Source organism: Chionomys nivalis, chromosome 2 (assembly GCF_950005125.1).
Source record: "Chionomys nivalis chromosome 2, mChiNiv1.1, whole genome shotgun sequence".
Classification (NCBI taxonomy): Eukaryota; Metazoa; Chordata; class Mammalia; order Rodentia; family Cricetidae; genus Chionomys; species Chionomys nivalis.
In genome coordinates, this window is record NC_080087.1 from 98,232,661 (window position 1) to 98,238,486 (window position 5,826).

General features: G+C 36.0%; 1 pseudogene; it reads right to left on the reverse strand.

Moving 5' to 3' along the window:
• Positions 1-2,707: 2,707 nt before the first annotated feature.
• LOC130869259 (prostaglandin E synthase 3-like) lies at positions 2,708-5,398 on the reverse strand (annotated as a pseudogene).
• Positions 5,399-5,826: the final 428 nt, after the last annotated feature.

Genomic DNA, 5,826 nt, shown 5'->3' on the forward strand with positions numbered 1-5,826 from the left:
TCCTTTCCCCGAATTTGAAACAATTAAGAAGTGGCTAGGTCATAAGATTGGAACCTTCATGTACCCACACATAAGGATTAGGAAATTATGTGGTTCATCTCTTCTAGAAGAACCAACGTAAGGAGTCTCCTTAGAAGTAGAAACTAGCCTCACCCAGGAGCATGGCTGCTTACTGTGTTCCTGTTTTAGTCTCTGTAAATGTGGTACATTCCTTATTATAAAGTATGCAATCTCATTTTGCTATAGGATCACAAAGGAGCTGGGATATCAGCATCTTAGAAAGAACATCTAATGCAATTAATTTTGTGAACAGTACTTTTCTAATTGAAAGGTGGATGATCTCAAAGACACTGTGAAGTAAAACTGTTGTAATGTCAATCTGCCTCACACTGTGGAGATGTCCATTTGTACCCCGTAGGTAGCCAAGATCCAGGCTAATAATGAGATCTACCCAAAATTCTAGACATTCAACTAGGAACTGCTATGAGAAAATAATGTACAGATCTCTTATACAGGATTATATTGTTATATTTACTATTAAAAGTTGTCCACTTTTATATTAATAAAAAAGAAACTTCGAGTGAAATTACAGACAAAAGTTCTTGACCTCATTTAAAGGTACACGGAACAAGTGGCCTATCTATGTAGATTATATACATTCTTATCAAAGACAAAGCTTTGGTTTAGGAGCCAAGGATCCAAAGAAACAGATTTGGCATAAAGTATAATCTGATGATAGTAATGCTTGTATGTTCCTAAATACTTGATAAATGACTAAATATGTACTGACAAGTTTTTATTAGCATTTGTTCAGTTTTTTTATGGAGTGGCTTTAAAGTTAAGAGAAATCAGTTATATCATTTTAGCATTTATCAGAAACAACAAAAATTATTCCTAAAATACTGAGTTGTAGAAGTAGTGTGATGTTACAGGTGCTAATAAGATTTTGATTGACTGGGCAGGTGCAGGTATTATTAAAATAATAGTTAAACAGATGAAAATGAAACCTTTTTAAAGTATCTAAAGGAATGCCTTTATATTTAAGCAAAATAAAGAAGTATCAAAGTATAGATCTGATAGCAACATTTGCCTCAAACTGCCAAAACTGGGTTCTAGAGCAGCTTGGGGCAAGAAAACACCTGCTTTTAAGAATTCCTAATTGCAAAAAAGTTAAAGTCTGAGTTCCTGCTTGAAAGTCTACTAATGTGCTCCACACAGGCACTTATTGTATGAAAAAAGTCAAACAGATCTGATGTATTTCAGAAAGCAAGGGATGTGTTTTGTTTTAATAAGCTTTTTTCTCGTAGTGGAGCCTAATTTGCAACTTTCTCGGGACTACAGCTTTCTCAAAATAATTTGCTACCTGATATGTTTCATCCTTCCAGCGTAAGACTTGAAATTTTATGTTCTACATAAAATAATATAGACAGACCTTAAAGTACTACATTCTGCTTTTGTAAAGTCCAGCTTCAGATTAGTTTTATGTAAGGTAAATTCACGGGTACAGTTTAGAAGGGCAGAGACTGAACTACTTTTGTTTAATGAAAACACTTCTTTGGCATACAAAAGAAAAAAACATGTTTAACAAACATTCAAAAATATAGACTAAATTTAGAGAACTCACTATAATACTGAATATGATCATTTTTTATGATGAATTGGTATGTGCTGGGTAAATGTGATGAGATAATCTACAGAAACAATAGTTTTTTTTTGTTTGTTTGTTTATGTGTACAATTGTTTTGTACTTGTTTGAGTCAAGGTTCACTGTAGACCTGACTGGCTTCAACCTAGCTACATGTACAATGGTGACCATGGACTTCTGATCCTCATGCTTTTATCTCCCAAGTACTAGAAATTTAGATATACAGCATCATTTTAAATTTAAAAACATTAAATTGTTTAAATTGAGGTATGTAAGTCATTTTCTTCAAATTTATCTTTTATTTTGAGAGCCAAGAAATCATCCAACAGTTTATTAGAAAGAATGTAGACATTTAAAAAAAATCCCCAGTGTCATGAACATAAATTGAGGTTTTCCAGCCAGGGCATAAGCTGAAATCAAAACAGGAAATAAAAAAATCCAATAGTGTATTAACATTTTCCACTCATTTGCCATACTGACAGTGCAAATACAAATCTGGTCTAAAATGTACAGACTCTCAAGCAACAATGCACAGCTTTCTTTCTTCGTCCTCCATGCTTAGAGATGTTAAAGAGCTTAAGGGCCAAATAATACCAAATGTATGGGCTTCAAAAACCATCTAAGTTAGGACATTCACTACTTTTAGCTAAAACACACCTGAACACTGACAAGTGATCACATATAATAATGTAAAGTACATTTTTGAAAAATAAACTTTAGTGGAATAATTCTGAAAGGTACACTGAAAGAATGGCAGGTTATCAGTTTAAGAATCAGCCAACTTTTTTCTGCCCCCTTCAAGTTCATGGTCTGGGATCTAAACTAGGGACCTTTCTCTAAGCTGAGAGCTTCCTAAGATGTAAGTAAATAGCTGTGTTATGAAGAAAGAAGACTTAGGTGAAATGTGTTTATTCATCAGAGCTGTTGTATCAGTTGCTTAGAATCTCAACTGCTTCATGGAATCCTGGGAAATGTTCATGCATAAGGATATTGCCTTACCTGACTTAAATTGCCCCATTCAATGGTACATTATCAACCCTTAGTGAAGCCTTTAAAAAAAATAAAAAAAAAAACAGGTTGAAAAATGGGTTAAAGGAGGCAAATACAGCATCTGCCTTTAGAGCTATCAACTCAGGAATTTTCTCAATTATGAAATCTTGCAGAAGTTATTTTTCTTTCTCAAAATCCAGGCGATGACAACATTTCTTACTCCAGATCTGGCATTTTTTCATCATCACTGTCTTGTGAATCGAAATCTGCTCCATCTACTTCTGGTAAATCTACAACCTCATCACCACCCATGTGATCCATCATCTCAGAAAAACGGTCAAAATTGGATGTGTCCTCATCTGAATCATCCTCCTAGTCTTTCCAATTGTTGAAGTCCACACTAAGCCAGTTAAGCTTTGCCCTCTCCTTTGTTAACCTAGGCCACGATTGGCCAGATTCTCCTTTCCGCAAACAACATAAAATTGATCTGTCCGTTCTTTTATGCTTGGAGTCATTTGGATCAATACAGTGAAAAAGATCAATTTCATTTAAATGCTTAAAATTATCACTTCCTCCAAGACAACTGAAAGTAAGTTTGGATTTTTCAAAATTTATATTAATATCTTTACTGTCTTCAACACAAAATTCAATGAATACGTAGTCCTTTCGATTATATCACTTTGCAGAAGCAGGCTGCGTGGTGAACGGTGCAGGGGGCCAGGCGAACAGGTGGGCGGGCCTCACTGGCGGCTGTGGCCAGCGAGTCGACTCCTCTCTCTCTCTCTCTCTCTCTCTCTCTCTCTCTCTCTTAATTGAAAAAAAAAAATTCCGCCTCCTCCCAGCCTCCCATTTCCCTTCCCCTCCTCCAACTCCTTTCCCCCTCCCTCTCCAGTCCAAAGAGCAGTCAGGGTTCCCTGCACTGTGGAAAGTCCAAGGTCCTCCCCCCTCCATCTAGGTCTAGGAAGGTGAGCATCCAAACTGGCTAGGCTCCCACAAAGCCAGAACATGAAGTAGGATCAAAACCCAGTGCCATTGTCCTTGGCTTCTCATCAGCCCTCATTGTCCGCAGTGTTCAGAGAGTCCGGTTTTATCCCATGCTTTTTCAGTTCCAGTCCAGCTGGCCTTGTGGGCTCCCAATAGATCAGCCCCACTGTCTCAGTGGGTGGGTGCACCCCTCGCGGTCCTGACCTCCTTGCTCATGTTCTCCCTCCTTCTGCTCTCATTGGGACCTTGGGAGCTCATTCCGGAATTTATCTTAAACTACAATGTAACTCATTCAAGGAACAGAAATATAGTAGGATTCTATAATAGACGCCACCTAGGCATGAAACGCCTACAATATTAGCAGTCTCTATTCAAAATGTCAATGCGACTTATAAAGAAATATTTACAGTTCTTTTCCCAATCAGTATCAACTGGAAAAATATCAAGAGCCACATGGACTTCTATTTGAGATTGTTTTGTGTCTCAGTCACGTCCCAGTCAGGGAAAGAAAGCAAGCTTACATGGCTGAGTAACCTTGACAAATATTAATTTTTTATAGTATGTATATAACTTCCTTTTTTCCCAAAGTCTGAAAGAGAAGGCAAACAGTATTTTCTAGATCAGTAGGGTGTCAATCGTGAAGTGACAGGAGCAGCTGCCTCCGCTCCAGGAATACCACATGTTGACGATGTAGTTGCAATGTAGGCAAATGAATGTTAACTCATCCCAAACTCAGAGAAGACCGGCTGATGCACTAAGTCTCATTTTAGTTTTCTCTTTTATTCTATAAAAACATTTTAAGATTTATCCCTCCAAACCACCTTTATTTAATTCCCCAAGATGCTTAAGAATGTGGAATTATCAGGGGTTTTTTTCTGTTTCATATTCTCTCCCCCTTCCTTTAATTTTGAATTATTCTATTCATATTTAGTTTTGTAAAGCAAATCTCCAGTGGTGCTTTAAGTTTGTAACGTTTTACTACTTTATTTATTTATGTGGATTATCATCTTCCTTTTCAATTAAATCATTTTTATAAACTAAAATATCAGTATTATTTGTGACATTATGATAGCTATCATTTATGTCTTAATCATTCATTATAAAGTACTGTAGTTTTGTGAGAAATAATACCTATATCTGTTCTTAGTGGCCTTTTTGCTTTGAATAATCAAATAACCTAGGGTATCTCAGAATTATTCTCATCTTTTTATTCTTAATCACTTTCCCAAATATGTTCCTATATGACCATATTTAATTATTGCCCCTTAACATTTTGTGTATTTCTTTAATCATCCATTGGTCACTTTACCGAAACTGGTGCATAAAGTTAATAAAAATCATGTTCACAGGTTGTGTTGGTTTGCCTTGTTTTGTTTCCATGTTTTGCTATTCCTCTTCACTTTTTGCTGACTCCCTTGAACTTGGCCCTTCACAGAAGCAGCTCATGACGGGTTTCCTTCTGTTTGTAAGAAAGTACTCTCCTATTTCTCTCTTCTCCTTAGTATCTTGGTTTCTATTTGAACTAAAGTCACTCAAATGTGTACTTCCTCTAATTCATGAAGAACTGCAGAGCTCTCTGTTTACACTGGCTTTTAAGAATATCCATATCTGAAACATTAAACTATGACACAAGACATGAAATTCCCTTCTGTTAAATTCCTACATGAGAATACTTGTTTCTGAGAGTTCATCTAACTTTCGTGTCAATTTCACTTTGCCTTGATGATCTTTCTCTCATAGGGCAGCACATGGTCTACATTTTTATACCCTTACCTGCATATTATTAAACATACGTATACCCTCATTTTTATACTGAGTCTTAAAACAACATTTATATGTTTAGATGTCCTTTACAAATAGCTAAGAATGCTTCCACAATTGATTTTCATTAAGGTCTGACCAAAAAATCTGTACTTTTGTTTAGATATTGAGAAGTCCCACAGAGAGCAGAGTAGTCTTGTATTTACAGTTGTGTTTTCATTTTCCACTTAAAAATTGAAAGTACTTTGGGAAATGAGTCGATGGTGGAGCAGCACATTCACAGTGAAAAACTAGAGGAGAGTAAAAATACCATTAGTCTTTATTATTTTAAGCCCATTTGGCACTTTTAAAATCCAATGTGCCCTTAAAAAGAAACAGAAAACTCATAGCCAAAATTTAAAATGCCTTCTAAAAACAGGAGAGGAAGAAAAGAATGTATTGAGTTT